General features: G+C 39.5%; 1 protein-coding gene and 1 long non-coding RNA gene across 5 annotated transcripts in view; one reads left to right on the top strand and one right to left on the bottom strand.

Moving 5' to 3' along the window:
- fred (friend of echinoid) overlaps positions 1-15,971 on the top strand; it is a 93,518-nt gene that overhangs the window by 21,053 nt on the left and 56,494 nt on the right. The gene's annotated exons all lie outside the window — the stretch shown is intronic.
- LOC138925750 (uncharacterized) lies at positions 4,704-12,059 on the bottom strand. Of its 2 annotated transcripts, none has more exons than XR_011441957.1 (3): positions 11,965-12,059; positions 11,479-11,916; positions 4,704-4,868 (listed from the first exon to the last, which is right to left on the bottom strand). It is a non-coding gene; the product is annotated as an uncharacterized lncRNA (long non-coding RNA). The 2 variants fall into 2 exon arrangements; XR_011441958.1 differs by having other exon boundaries at positions 11,479-11,905; positions 11,965-12,035.

Genomic DNA, 15,971 nt, shown 5'->3' on the forward strand with positions numbered 1-15,971 from the left:
AGCAACCCACTCTCAGTTTCTTTTTTTTTTGGCCAATTATGTTTTTCTGCTAGACGTTTTGTTTTGCCTTTTTTTCCTCTAATGCCTGATTTCTATTTTTATTCCGTCTTTCTATTTTCAGGATTCTTGTATTCTGTTGTTGTTTTGATTGACATTTGACGTTTAAATGCCAAATTAGCCGGCTTTTTGTTTTGAGGGTATTTGTTTTCCATTATCGTGATTTGTTGGCTTTAAGATTTGCTTGAATTCCTAGAAGATTTGTTTGAAAAATGCTTGAAGTTTGAGGCTAGAATTGGTTGTCTAGCCTAGGCTAGTAATTAAAGCATATCTTTTGCCCAAATTAAATTTTAAATTCTTTTAACTTTGTTAATAATGCATTCTACCATTTAATGTCTCCTCATTTCCTGCAATTTCCACCCACGAGTCCCCCATTAAAAAAAATTAGCACCAAATTTATGCGGGCAGCCTCGAAAATGTTTAAATATCAATAAAAGAAACCGCAGAAAGTTACACACTCAACTCAGGTGTGCGCCAGGCTTGTGTGCAGTTAACGAAACAGAAAATGAAGCATGGGATTCCCATGGATGGGTTATGAGGGTTTTAGAGCCACTGACGCAGCCAGAAAGTTCAACTACATAAACAAGTCACGTGTGTGCAACGTGTGCGAAGTGCAACGAAATGAAACGTTGGGGGGCAACACAGGTGGGGGTGTGGAATAAAGGTGGGCACCAGGAGAGGGGGGTATCACCTGCAGACGTTTATGTGGCACTCGAAACCGGCGCCGTTTTCGTTTCCATCTACGAACTTCGTCCTTTCGAATCTTTTGGGTTTTCTCAACACACAGGAAAAAATTAATCATTAACTAATATAAGCAATTTTCTTTCCATATAAACCTAAATGGTTTCTTTAGCACATTTATAATTTTTAATTAATTTATTTTTCAATTTAATTAAATAATCATTAAAATATTCCATTTACCGACATTTTTTTAAATGGGCTTCTTGAGTACTGTTCTCAAATAATATAGTTAGGGTCTTAAACTTGATTACCTTTTTCTCGCCGTGTTTAAAACCAACTCTGGTGTAGTCCTTCTTCCTTTTTGGTGCATATTTCACACCATGTGGCAACGCTCGCAAGAAGTTCCAGGCCTTCCACTGCCACTTCCATTTCCACCTGCTGCGAAGCGAAGCGAAATAACCACAATGGCTGCGGGAGAGCATGGCTGTGGGGTACTGGAGGGGAGTAAAAAAAAGCTCACCCCTTCACTCACACACCCACCTGCATACACACACCCGAAAAGATTTACTACTTCTAGTACACTTCGCCCAACATATTCCCCCCCGAGTGCCAACTCCCCAGAAGGATTCTCCCAGCTGGCAGTAAAATAGTAACTGACGGCATGCAAATTTGTTTGCATTCGCCCCTCAACGGGTGCTGCAAGAAACCCAAGAAACTCGAGGAGAAGATGAGGAACAATGCAGCATTGGCAGCGAAAATGGCAAACCTGGTAACCTGCTGGCTGGGCTTTTATTATTATGGCCACAGTGGCTGCTCGAGAGGAGAAACTTTTCCCAAAATTGGACAGATTTTTGGATTGGTTTCATAAAGAAGTTTTAAAATATTTGAGATTTTCTGATTAAAACAAAGTCAAAACAAAATAATAAATTCCAATTAAATATTTAACTCCCAATATATAGAATATGCATATATTGATGTCAAAGGCCTATTGACTAATATTTTATAATATTTATTTGAATAATTTCCGTTTTTAAAACTTTAAAGCTTAGAACGTACTGTGTCCTAGAACCCAAGGAACATTGCCTTGTAGCGTCTACCATGTTGTTGTCGCATAAATTTTGCGGCTTCTTAAGTCGCAAGCAATAAAATAATATTAGCTGCATAGTCTATATGACTCTCCGTACCCCACCCAATCGGCAGTCGGCCCCAGCCGGCAACCTTGCTCCAGGGCGAGCCCAAAAAAGTATGCAACACGACAATGCAGCACTGGCAATGATTGCACTTGGCAGGAGCAAAAGTTCTTGTTGTTCTTGCTGTTACATGGTGTGGTGGGATGGAGGGGAATGAAGGCTTGGAGACGAGGTAAAAAGGAAGTAGAAGGATATGGGTCCGCACTCAAGACAAACGCATTTGTCGTATAATTTATGACAGCAACAGGAACTTTGTTGCTGATGAAGGTTAGGGAAAATGCATCAGGCACTGCGACAAAAAAATTAATTTTAATAATTGAACAAAGATTATAATAATTTAAAAAAATTTATTTAATTTATTGCTCTTAATTATACTCAGATTTTAGTGTTTAGTTAAATATTATGAAATATTTTCTTAGGAACTTCTACAAATTATTTCCCTTGTTTAAATCCCATGAACAAACTGCCAAGAAAAGTAATCATAGATATATAACCGGATACAGTGTGATGTGTGAAATGCGATTTTGGATGTTGCCTCTCGAGAGTGTTGCATGTTATTTACGAGCAGCAAGCCAAGGCAATCAAATTGCCAAAAACTGCATGTCAAACCATAGCTCATGCACTTTCCAGTGGCCATAAAACTGCAGGTCAAGTGTTTTCCGCTTTCGGCTCTCGGCCATCGCAATCAAAAAAGAAGGCCTATAAAAAACATTTTATAGCAACGAGGCCACAACCAATAGCCATATAAGTCTTAGAAAGCTACGATAAAAATTTAATGGGACTAATGTGTGACTTGGTGGTCATTGGAGGACTAACAATTCCGATTGAGAGTCCCATAAAAACAATCGTAAATCAATCATTGGACGAAATAATTTAAAAGTGCTGCGATTGCCAGAAATTTGATTTGTGTAATTGCAATTGATTTAAAGATAAAAGTAAAGAAGTTTGTAGTAAAAGTGAGAGAAGTAAAGAGACATAGTCAATTTTTCAATATTAATTACCTTTTTATAAAAAAAATCCTTTGCTTAGCCCTGGACCGACTTCTGCTAGCCCTTGAGGCAACCAGAAATAAATCCATATAAATGTCCCCATCAGTTGCAACAGCTATCGTTATCCTTCCATGCCCCACGACCCGTTTCCCCGTGAAATTGGCCACCAAACTGTTTCACAGGTAACTGTCAAGCCGCAATCAACATTAGCTCAGATGTCCAACTATTTCCCGCCTCTTGCTAACTTTTTCCTCCATCAGACCCCGCCAGACCCCTCCAGCATTTTAGCCCCGAGCTGTCACAGCAGCCAGCTCTTTTGCCAAACTGTCATTATGGGCTCGAAGATAAACGACTCTCTGGCAAATTTTTCTTTTTCCGTGTGTCCTTTTTCCAGCACTGTCTGCAACACGGCAGGACGAAGGGATCCAGTGGAATGGAATGAGGTGGAGGAGGTGCTGCCGTTGACTTTTCATATGGCCGCGGTAGGAACAATTTAAAGTTTTGGCTATTAGTCGGACGACAGTAGAGTGGGGCGTGTGGGTGGTAAGGAAAAATGCCTGAAAATAGTTTCAAGTTGGCAAAAGTTTCAATAGTAACAAAAAAAAAAAAATTACCAAGGAGAACCTGGAAAAATTGTGGGGGGGAAAACAAGAGCAGCATCGATTGACATTGCAGGGAATGCTGCAACTCTTTCGGCCCCCACATCGTCCTGTCGGCCCCCGCCCGAAGGCTTGTCATCAATCTGGGGGCCCAAAAGTTTCACTCAGCTTGTGACTGCTGTCTTTCCACCTTGCACTGGAGGAATCGGTATAATTTTTAATTGGAATTCCTAATTTTTAATTTAAAGAATTATGTTTCAACATAGAAATGGCTACTTAGTTGTGTTTAGGCCTCATTAGTTGTTAATCAAATAATTGAAATTAGTTCAAGTGATTTGTTGGTACCGTCGACATTTTTATTTATTTTATATTTTTATTTATTGCTACTTTGATTTGAATTATGATCTAAGGACCTACCTGCTAAAATTTTGCATAATTTTCCGCACTGCACTTTTGTGCATTTCCATTTTTTGCCAAACCAATTTTTGTTTATGGCATGTCAACGCCTAATGACGCGGCCATTTTTCATGCAGAAATTTTTTGAAAAAGGCCTGGTCGGGTCAGCTATCATTCCCCGACCCGCTGACCTCTGCCCTCTTCCTTACCATCGACTAGCCTCTTTTTTCCTCAGACACTCCATATTCGAGCCATCCTAACACTTGCACTCACATATGGCTGGGGCAGGAAACGTTTAGTTGCAAGATAAATTACCCGGCCAGCTGGATAAAGGGGGCGTGGCCAGAAAGGGGCACCGGCACGTGTCTACCAAAGGAGGGAGGCTCTGCTGGAGGAGGGGGCACTACTGACTAAACTGATTTCATGCAATTTGGCTCGCAGCGTTCGCCAAAAGTTGCAACTGGCAATCGTAAATTGTTCGCTACCAACATTCGTACTTCCTGGCACAGTTTTTCCAGTTTTCGAGAATGGGAAATTTTACGGGCGCAGCTAAAGAGAAGGAATGGGAGTATAAGGGGAAGGAGGCGAAAAAAATCAGAACATAAGTGAAAACTTTGGCCAATTAATGGCATCATTGAATTTCCACTTGACTTTTTCTTTTTGCCCCAGACCGCCCCCAATGCCTCCCACAAACACACACATGCACATTCCTCTTTATTTTATTTTTTTTTTTTTTATTTTATTCTTTTTTATGTAGCTGCCAAACTGGACGATGACTGGCCAAAGGGAGTTCAATTTTATATATCCTTGGAAAGTGTGGAAAACCCGGGCTCCTGGCTCCTGGATCCGCTCCTCCGTCCAGATATGTGTGTGAAAAGTTTGCTGGTGAAAAATGGCCCTTCGCATAGATCTTCTAGTGGAAAGTGTGGCCGAGAGTCCAAGCGTCTGAGTTTGAGCTGGGATAAAAGTGATAAATGAATTTTGCACAAAAGTAATTAAAAAGTAAAGTAACTACCATCGTGTGTTGTCTGCTGGTGATGAGGGAGGGGCAACAATGGAGGGCTAAGGGACTTCATCTAAAACTTTGCCATCAAAGAAATCTAATAAGATGTTTTAATAGTTAAGCTTTTTTCTTTTCGGCACATCAAAATAAACCAAATTTGAGCAAAAGATTGATGATGGAGACATTTTAAAAGTTGAGGACAAAGCTTGATTGTTGGTGTTACTAAAAAACAAGTAGGGAAAGCTTTCTAAGGCTTCTGTTACCTTTAATATTTCATTCAATAATTCGTATCCTCACCTTTAAAGATTTATTTGGGAAGCTTCTGAGCTCTCCAACCTATGTATATATCCAATCTGTGTTTAAAAATTCTAAAAAAAATATTTACATTTAATTCGTATGCTAAGGAATATTCCTGCAACTAAACTAAACTTGGACAGGTTCCTTTGCCCAATTTCAATTTAAATTGATGATGTTGATGTTGATGCTCGGACCACTTCACGCACACCCCCCCACTTCACACACACTGCTGAAAAATGCGTTGGGCGGCAAATGGAAAATGAAAATCATTTACTTATTAAATCCTTTAGGCAAACATTAATTTCCAACCACAGAAACAAAAAGCGCCAAGCTAACCCCGAAAACAAGCAAACAAACGAAAAGGGAGGCGGGTCTCTGGAGGGGCGTTCCAAAGTGCTTTTCACCAGGTGGCAACAGAGGGGTGGGGGGGCCGGTGGGGGAAAATCGTGGGAGAGTCAGACAAAAGCGCAAATTAACAGTTTGATTTTCGCCCCCTCACGCAAACGCAACGGAAAATCAACAAAACGAACGCCGGCCAAATCGATTTGAGTGGCACAGAGGAGAGCTGGGCAGTCGTGGGTTAAGGATGGGATAAAGACGATGTGCGGGTGGCAGGTGATGGGGCATGGGGTCTGTTTTAGAAGGGGCTACCCGCTTTTCGGGGCTAGCACTTTGTGAAAATCAACGAAACAAAATCAAAGCTCTATTGAATTTTCTACTAAATGGCATTTTGAAAGCAACCAAACAACGGCGGCCCCAAAGAAAGAGGGGCTCGGGATGGGTTGGCCTGCAAACAACAAAAAAAAAACACAAACACAGCAAAGAGCAAGGGCTGAAGGTTGTCCTCCTCCATGGATCGCCCACCTTTCTCACCTATCGAGAAGTCATAGAAAAGTGCACGGAAAGTGTTACAAAATGCCAACAAGTTCAAAATGCTTTGACATGTGCCAAAAGGGTTTCACCCCAAAAAAAAAGTAAAAATAAATAAACAAGAAAAAAAAACTCGAATATAAATAAATATACACTAAGAGTATATTTTTAAGAAATTCAAAAAATTATAGAAAACAGTCTTAGATCTTTAAGGATTAGCTTTTGCTAGAAACTCCTCATTTTGTTGCCTACTTTTAGGCTAATGTATGTTAAAATGGCGTCCTTCTTTATTCCTATTCGTTGACTTCTAGTTCCGGGTATGAATAGAAAACAAATTCAAAAATTCTTTTTCCATTTTTCTCAGTGCACTTTTATAGAAGAAAGGATATCCAGCCATGGAAAGCCGGGAAAACTCAGCTAGAAAATATTTTGCCACAACACTTTTTGGGTCCCAACATTTTGACCGCACACACACACATGTGAGCACTCACCAAAAGCAGAAACAGCAACAGAAACAGAAAAAACCCCATACATACATACATATGTGGCAGAGGTGTCATATGTCAGCGGCATAATCACACCCTTTTGCCAGAGACTCACCTTTGACAGGTGAAAGGGGAATGCTGGGGTACCCAACATACATACATATATGGGTGAGGGGCATTTCGTTTCGGATATAGCGTTAAAAGAGGGACACCTTCTCGACCTTTGTCAACGTGTTCAACGGCGTTCAGACAGCGTTTAGTTTTGACACAGTGAAAACTGTTGAGGTAGCCAGAGGGTTAAGGGATAGCCCAGAAAAGGGTTGGACACGGGGTTAATGGGGCGGCCCAACAGGGGCAGCGAGTCAATGGGTCAACTTGAACGTATTCTTTTATTCAAAAGCGCGTAACAGGAATTGGAAAAGGGAAATAATTTCCATAAATGTGTCGTTGAGTGGGGGCTGTTAAAAAACTATAAGCAAAAGTCATTTAAAACTGGGGCAGCACAGCAACTATGAAGCAAAAAATGAATGGGGTAAATTATGGCAAATATACCCTGGATATTCAATTATTTTTCATGAGCTCTTCAATTAACTTGAATTTTTAAACAACTATCTTTGCCATTACTCCTTCAAATTCAATTTCCTTCATCTCTTTGGCATTAAAAAGTGATTTTAATGTTGCATAAAATCCTTATAACGGCCACGAAAATAGATTTTTAGAATGACTCGACAAGCGGAAGCGGAAATGTCATATTCTATATGCATATATGCCAAATATAAAAAGCATTTAAATGTATACGTCTGTACATATAAAATGGTATATATATCAGTGCACTCTCGAATTCTGTCGTGACCGAAAATAATGGACCACGTTTCCTACAAAATTTGTTTGCGTGCCAATTTTTGGCTCCACGTTGCCAATGCAAAAAGAGCAAACGACGGAAAAGCCAGGGAAAATTCGGGGAAAACTGTGCCAGTCATTACATTTATTGCGAGCACATTCAATATTGAATGAATGGCCCGCATGGATTTTCTATTTGAAATTAACAATTCAATTTCATTTGCATTTCAATGGCGAAATGTGCCAGACAAGTCGGAGTGCCTGTCCACCGAATGGGCGGCATCGGTTAAGGGGGCGTGACTGGGAACTTGGTCCGAAAGTGGGCCTTTTGTTACAACCAAAATTTATTTAACACTACAAAAATGGCCAGCAAAAGAATCGTAAAAGCCTATAAATTGAACATAAGTGATGCAATGCAAGTCCCATAAAAAGGAGAAGAATTTATTTCTGACAGAATCTGAAACTGAATGCAATTCAATTTTTTTCGTAGTCTCCATATTCGGTGAAATTATTTTTAAAATAAATGCAATGCTGAAAAACATTATTAAAGAATGTGCATTCAAATTATTTTATTTCTGCTTGTGAAATGACTGTGACTGATATGTTTCCAATTCAACTCCTATTTACCCTTTAATAGCCACAGAATTCATCTTCCGGCCATCCTTTTCAATTTACCTCTATTAAAAGCACAAATACACTTAAATGAAATGGGATTGTTCAGCATTTTGGCCACACTTTGAAATAAAATATGCAAATAGAATGCACACAGCAGCATTCGAATGCGTTTATTAATAGATGCCAATAGAGCGAACGATGCATTTTTTATGCATTGAAAATTCGAAAAACACTTTATTTGTCAATGGATTTGGCACTCTCGTGTCAGAATATTTACAAACATCGAATGGGTGAGATAGGCAATTTTCAAATCTGGTCGCAAAACCAACTCTGGCTAAGCTAAATTGCAAATCACACAATGAAGATGGGTTTTGATGGTTTTTTTCCTGCCAATTACTGTTGGCATAATTTATGCTGAGCTGAGGCAGCCAGTGGACGAAGAGGTTGGTAAATAATTAATTGGCTAAAACACGCTTACAAATCTAGCCGCAATAATTCATTAAAGCAAGGGATATTGGAGCGGAGTACCGCTTCTCAAGCGGACTAATCGTTCTTAAACGATTTCTAGATCGATGCGTCACCATTCTGCATCAAACTCCTGAGACAAAATATTTTTTATATTTTTCGTCCATTTTTCGTGATGGGATCCCTTGAAAATGGGGTTTTTGCCTATATGGCTCACTGAGATCCTGAGACGAAATATTTTTTAGATTTTTTGTCCATTTTTCATGATGCGATCCCTTGAAAATGGGGTTTTTGTCTATATGGCTCACAGCGATGGCTATATCTTCCGCAATTTTCATCCGATTCTCAAGCGGAGTACCTTAAACGATTTCTGGATTGATTTGCCACCATTCTGCATAAAAATCCTGAGACGAAATATTTTTTAGATTTTTTGTCCATTTTTCATGATCCCTCATGGGATCATGGGATCCCTTGAAAATGGGGTTTTTCCCTATATGGCTCACAGCGATGGCTATATCTTTCCCAATTTTCATCCGATTCTCAAGCGGAGTACCTTAAACGATTTCTGGATTGATTTGCCACCATTCTGCATCAAAATCCTGAGACGAAATATTTTTTAGATTTTTTGTCCATTTTTCATGATGGGATCCCTTGAAAATGGGGTTTTTCCCTATATGGCTCACAGCGATGGCTACATCTTTCCCAATTTTCATCCGATTCTCAAGCGGAGTACCTTAAACGATTTCTGGATTGATTTTCCACCATTCTGCATAAAAATCCTGAGACGAAATATTTTTTAGATTTTTTGTCCGTTTTTCATGATGGGATCCCTTGAAAATGGGGTTTTTCCCTATATGGCTCACAGCGATGGCTATATCTTTCCCAATTTTCATTCGATTCTCAAGCGGAGTACCTTAAACGATTTCTGGATTGATTTGCCACCATTCTGCATCAAAATCCTGAGACGAAATATTTTTTAGATTTTTTGTCCATTTTTCATGATGGGATCCCTTGAAAATGGGGTTTTTCCCTATATGGCTCACAGCGATGGCTATATCTTTCCCAATTTTCATCCGATTCTCAAGCGAGTACCTTAAACGATTTCTGGATTGATTTGCCACCATTCTGCATCAAAATCCTGAGACGAAATATTTTTTAGATTTTTTGTCCATTTTTCATGATGGGATCCCTTGAAAATGGGGTTTTTCCCTATATGGCTCACAGCGATGGCTATATCTTTCCCAATTTTCATCCGATTCTCAAGCGGAGTACATTAAACGATTTCTGGATTGATTTGCCACCATTCTGCATCAAAATGCTGAGACGAAATATTTTCTAGATTTTCCGTCCAGATTTTTAAACGATTTTTAGATCAGGTATGTATATATACCTTATAGGTTGGGAAATGTCTCCACTGCATTGCACACTTATGACCAAAATTATAAAACCTTCTGCAAGAGTATAACAAATGACAGATAAGTGTATAAATTTATTGAAAATATTTTGTTTTAACTCGTTATAGTTATATCCTAATCATTTGACTCCTTTTCCATCAAAATGTAAATGCCTAAACCAGGCAGAAGGGAAAAGTTTGTCAAACCAAGAGAAGGGGGAAATTAGAAGGGGCTAGAATAAATAAATTGTTAGGAGGCCTTTCAACTCATTTATGAATTTTCATCATTTTCATCCGCCGGTTTTTGGGAGGGGGCCCGAAACATTTTCCATGTTTTGATGTGTTATTTGTAATGCCTTTTGGCTTTTTTGTTTATTGTTACAGCAAGAAGTATAACTACGGTACGAGTGGAAAAGAAAGAATGCCACAATTTTCCAACTTCAGTTTGCATTTGCCGAGTGATTTTATGAAGCGCATAATTACGCAAATTAGCATAAATGAGTACGAAAGAATTTTTCAACTCTTTTCCAGCTTTTGGCTTGTTGGGTATTGATAAAAAATGAATCACTCTATTAGCAGAGACTCAACTAAAGAGGTTATATAAATAAATGTGTATTTAAATTGTTTAAAATAAATAGAAAGAGTAAGCAAAGAGAGTTTAAATATTTTCATTTGAATTAAATATAGCTTTGTTGATGGCAGAGTATTTAAAAATACTGCCAAGCTGTGCTCAGACTTTTTTTATTTGTTGGCTATAAATTATTTTTGCAAATTTCATTTAATGCATATAAAAAGAAAGAATTAAAAGCTAAGGAGCAAAGAGTAGAGCTGGAGAGTTGGAGAGCTGGATAGCTGATGAGAGGCCCTGTGGCAGTGCCAAGTGTTTGCCGAGCCGAAAAGCAAAACATTAAAATAACTCAACGCACAAAAAATAATGCCCCCAACCCCGAGATGGGGAACTCCTTGTCCTACCATCCCAGTAACCGAAGCAAAAAGTCATTTCAAATGTTAATGAGCTCGTGTAAATAGACAAACAATGCCAAAGAGGATTGCCATGATGGCGGCAAGGGGTTTAATTTTTGCTTATTTTTTGTGTAAAGACCAAGTGCCTTGCCAGAAAGTAGTTAAAATTTTTCCAAGTGAAATTTCAAAATGAAAATGTAGACGACATTCGAGCCAGAAGAAGGGGGTATGAAAAGAGAGTTGCATTTTATGGCCAACGCCATCAAATTTGCATGCTAAGCAAGTGACAGAGATAGCATTAGCCAAAATAGAAAGAGCCAGAGAGATGGGAAGACTTTCTCGAGTATTTCTGGGATAAGAGCCGGGTCTTGAAGTGGATTATATACCGAAATCTTTATCCGAGAAGGAAACGTAATAACTTTGGAAGATTCTCTCGGAGAAGTTCTGAGTGTCTTTTTGAAAAGCTAAAACAAGATGCTAAAAAAGCAAATGGCAACTAAGATAAATACAGCTTCAAAAGTTTAATGGCCTGGCAGAAAGTCATTAGGAACTAAGTTTTTTAAATATCTATGGTTTAATAGACAGATTACTTGAAGTACCAAGCAATCTTCCCCTTAAGGTTCCAGAGAATATACCTTTTTCTTCTGAAAAGAAGATAATCTAAGTTCATTGTTCCGTATCCAATTATTAGCTTTTGTCTCCTCTTTTCCAATGATTTCTGATTCACCATAAGTCCAAATGATCTCCTCGACTCCAGAACGCAAAGCTCACAAAGCGTAGTGAACCATTTTCTGCTCACCCTTCTCGCATTCGAAAATCAATCCCCACCTTGATGTCTCACATAAATCATTAAGGCGGCTGTGGCGTTAATTGTTTGGCCAACGTCCAGGTCCTGGACAAGGACGAGGACGAGGACAAGAGAAGAAAGTGGCGAAGGGCAAAATGGAGAGCAGGCCACTAAGGAGGACTCCTGTCAAAGGGACATTATTGATGGGGTCGAAGGACAGGACAGCTCTGGCATAAATGATTTGATTTTGGCTCCGGCTGTGACTGTCATTGCTACTATTGATGCACTGGAAGAAATAATACGAAAAAATAATAGAAAAATAAATAATATTTACTAAATATACATAATTAATAAATAACAGTGTATAAAAGCTTTTCATAAACATCATAAGCCCTCAATTTCTCGTGTACTCTTCATGACAAACACACGGGCGTATGCGTTATATTTTTGTTCCTAATGGTTCTGCGAAGGAATCACTTCCTTAGATGGAGGATGATGGAGGAGGCAATGCATTTATAGATTGTAGCCAAGTGTAAGTAAACATCCGACTTGGTCAAATAGGGCTCCGCCAGCGGATATTGTTTTTGCCGCTGCCGCTGTTGTCGCATAATTCAATATTCGATGTCCATTGAAGCCGTTGGGTTATTGTTGGCAGTACCCAATGGGGGGGCAGAGTGTGAGTTTGCTTGTCTAATTAAATTGACACATTGACAAGTTCGTGCTCATTAGCCAAAAGACATAAACAACAAGCGAGTCATGTACTACTAGCTTGTTTCCCGATTAGGCACCGGCAGCTCCACCACCTCAGCCCTACCGTCGGTTAGTTTTGTTTAGTTTATAGATTTGCGTTTATTTATGATATCGAAAACAAAACCTCGGCAAACTGAAAACGGGGGGCGTGGCCGAACACGCAACACACACGTTAATAGGCCACACGCCATAAATCATCGAAAGGAGCACCAGAGGAGGCGGTGCGGTCCGATGGTCAGTGGGTTCACAGGTCACAGTATCAGTATATCAATGCTCCACACAACCCCGGTTGGTGTAAAAACTAACACAGCAAACTTGGCTCGAATTATTTATATAAAAAATGGCCGAACCACGTAACGCGTGATTTATTTACTAAACGTGCAACAAAGCGAAAAAAACCTCAGCAGAAATTACAAGTGCCGCAAAGGAATTGAGGGTAGAGAGAGGTACACCGAGGGAAATATGGGGATGTACCTTGAACATTGGTTAGATATAGCTAAATATTTTTTTTTTCGGTGCTGCAATCGGGCTAAGGTTATGCCATAAGATCCCGGGCATTGTCTGTGTTCCTTGTTCATAAATAATATTTCTAAGCCGGCCAAACATGCACACCAACATATGTTATGAGTTTGCCTGTCTTGCTGGGGTGGTATCTATAGAACCGTCATATATCTGGTTCTTTATGTGTGGTCTTCGTGTGGGGCGAACCGACAAACGCATTTGTCACAGTTGAACGCCGTTAACCGTTAACAGAGTAACAACAAGAAACAACAAACATGGCCAACAGAAAAATGGCCAAGAAGCACCTTAATCAGTTCAGGAAGAATAAACAGAGGCACGTGGATCTGGAGTTCCTTTCAGCTGGGGAGTATAATCTAAGGAGTTGGCTGATTGGACAACTTTAGTTGATTGGCCGAAAGCATTCTGCCACAAGAAATCTGGCAATCAATCTAACAAATATTTGGCTTCCAAACAAACTCACATGCTACTGATTGATAAAACTTAAATGAGTTTAAGATATAATGGCTTATTTATTTACCATAAATTAAGAGTATAAAGCCATTATTTCGCTGCAGCCATAAATAGTTTCCAGTTGTAGCAGGTCTTGGCCAAATCATCATTTATGGTAGCATCTGTTTGACAATCTGCCCCCGACCACCGCCATTCATTATCTTTTGCTAATTGAGTCATCTGGCACTGGCTTATCTATCATCTTATTTGTGCGGGCAATTTGGCCAGCGCCTTCCGACAAACATCGTTTGAGTAATATCGGCCTTGGTACTGTGGGTTATGGCACCGCCTTCAATCATGCTCAGGAAATGAGCCCATCCCTGCCCCATCACCCTCCCCCTTTATACATATACATATATGTAGTATGTACTAGGCACGCATCATGTCAGCCATTATTTATCTTTTACTCCTTTCAAAAAAGGAGGCACATGCGAGTCCTTTTCTCTGTTACCCTGCCTCAATATTTTCCCTACTTTCAACTCGGCATGTTGCTTTCAATTTTTTTTTTCTCCTGTTCCTGGTTGTTTTGTGTTGTGTGTATTTTTGGCACAAATTTTCTTTCCGTTTCCTATGGCGAGTTTTTATGACAGCTACGCGAAAAACAGTTGAACACAATCGCCCGAAAACCAAAAAAAAATATAAGAAAAATGTTGAAAAAAATGTAGACCAAAAAAAAAAATGAGAAAACGAAGAAAATTCCGCTCGTGCACACAGCTTGAAACAACATTTTCCTTCCCTACCATTAGTTTGGTTTTTGTGTGGGATTTTGGTCCTTGTTCTTAACCACTTCCTGTTACCAGAAACGACCAAGGTTCTTGAACTTCCTTAGGCTCAGATTTTGCGCTTGATTTATGGTCTTAACTCTAATTATTTGAGAGTCTTAGGTTTTTGGGAGAAAATATTTACATTTTGAATGCAATTTTGTTGCAAGAATGTGGTCTCGTTTGGCCTAAATATATATTTTTTCGAGCCGGCCATGTGGTCATGTGTCATTTTGGTCATTTGTTTGGGACAAGCCCCCAGTCGAATGGCCCGGCTCTTTGCAATCCAGTTAACCCCCTTAGCTCGCCTCCATCCCTCTTGGAGGCCCATCTGCACTGAAGTGCATTCAAACGTAAACGAGCTGCATTGGCCGCAAAACAAAGCGGCCAACAACCAAAAAAACAAAAAAAAAAAAAACAAAAAAAAATTTGGAATGCGCTAGAGAACTGGAGAGAGAGAATTAGAGGAGAAAAAACTAAAAAGCTTAAAACCCTAAAACACAAAAATTGCGGCCGAGGCAATATCAACAGCAGCAGAGAGCAGGGCACTGAGAAAAATGTTGATTACCCAATATATGCTTCATAAAAATATTTTATACTTTATTTAACAAAAGTTTAAAAATATGTTTTAAATTTTATAAAAAGTATCTAATACTCTTGGATAGTTATTAAATTTTTTCTTGCTATTAAAAAAAAACAAACCTCACCACAAACTCCACTCAAGTTGTGGACTAAACTTTAGTGACACTCTCCTACCCACACTATTGGGGTTCATCTCTTTTTCGCCACACACTGTGCACCCTCTCCCCCTTTGTCCGTTTAGTCGACAAATATGTTCAACATGCCACAGCTTCGTCCTGGCCCATTGTGTTCCTGATCCTGATCACTGCGCTGTACATTTTAACGCTGGCGTAGCTCCTTTTTTTCGGAGGGGGGCTTTTTGTTTTTTTTTCTGGTAGGGGTATGCAGGGTTTTCAATGGAAATGCAACGTTGGGGGCACAGCCAGCTTAATTCCCTTTTATTCATGGTAGCCGACCGATAGATCGAAGGAATTTCAAAAGGAAATAGAGTTTTTTAGGAAAAGGAAGCCTGAGGGAGGATTTTCTGGAAGTTAAGAATCTTAAAAGAAGGGTTTTGCGTTTGGAAAGCTCTTCAAAAATAATCCACTTATAGATCTTATATCAACATAATCTTATACTCCTTATAGACACCCTCTCGAATGATAATACTCCTCTGATTTAAGGATATCCTAAGTTCCATCATTTTTATTTCCACCATTTCACTATTGTTTACTCTTGTCTTGAATCTTTCTTAGCTGCTTCTTGTTGTTTTAGTTTTGGTTTAACTTTAAATGAATTTCTATTATTTTTGTGTTTATTTGCGCTTTGCAGCTGCTTGCCCCTTTTACCGGGATTTTCCCCCTTCGAGACTTTTCCTCGCAAGAGTTTTCTTATCGCTGCTTGCCTTTTTATTCCGGCACTCATTGCTCTCCTTGGCCGCCATTGTTTTCTCTTGTTCCCGCTTTTCCGCTTTTCAGGATGTTGTTGCTATTGTTGTTGTTGTTTACTACTGCACACAACTAAATTGGTATATCCGTTTTTATTAAGCAACATTTCCGGTTTCTCTCCAGTGTTTTCGGTTTCGGCTGCACTGGAAGATCCTGGCTGAAGAAGTCCTGAATGGGGAGGAGAGGTGGCAAGTGGCAAGTTGGAAAAGCGTGGCGGAAAAGCGGAAAAAGGAGGTATCCACTCTCAGCCAGTGACAATTTTTCATGCTGTTGTCAGTTTTTTTTTCTTTGGCCTGAAATCTTAGCCCCTC

This window comes from Drosophila bipectinata, chromosome 2L, assembly GCF_030179905.1.
Source record: "Drosophila bipectinata strain 14024-0381.07 chromosome 2L, DbipHiC1v2, whole genome shotgun sequence".
NCBI classification, from domain to species: Eukaryota; Metazoa; Arthropoda; class Insecta; order Diptera; family Drosophilidae; genus Drosophila; species Drosophila bipectinata.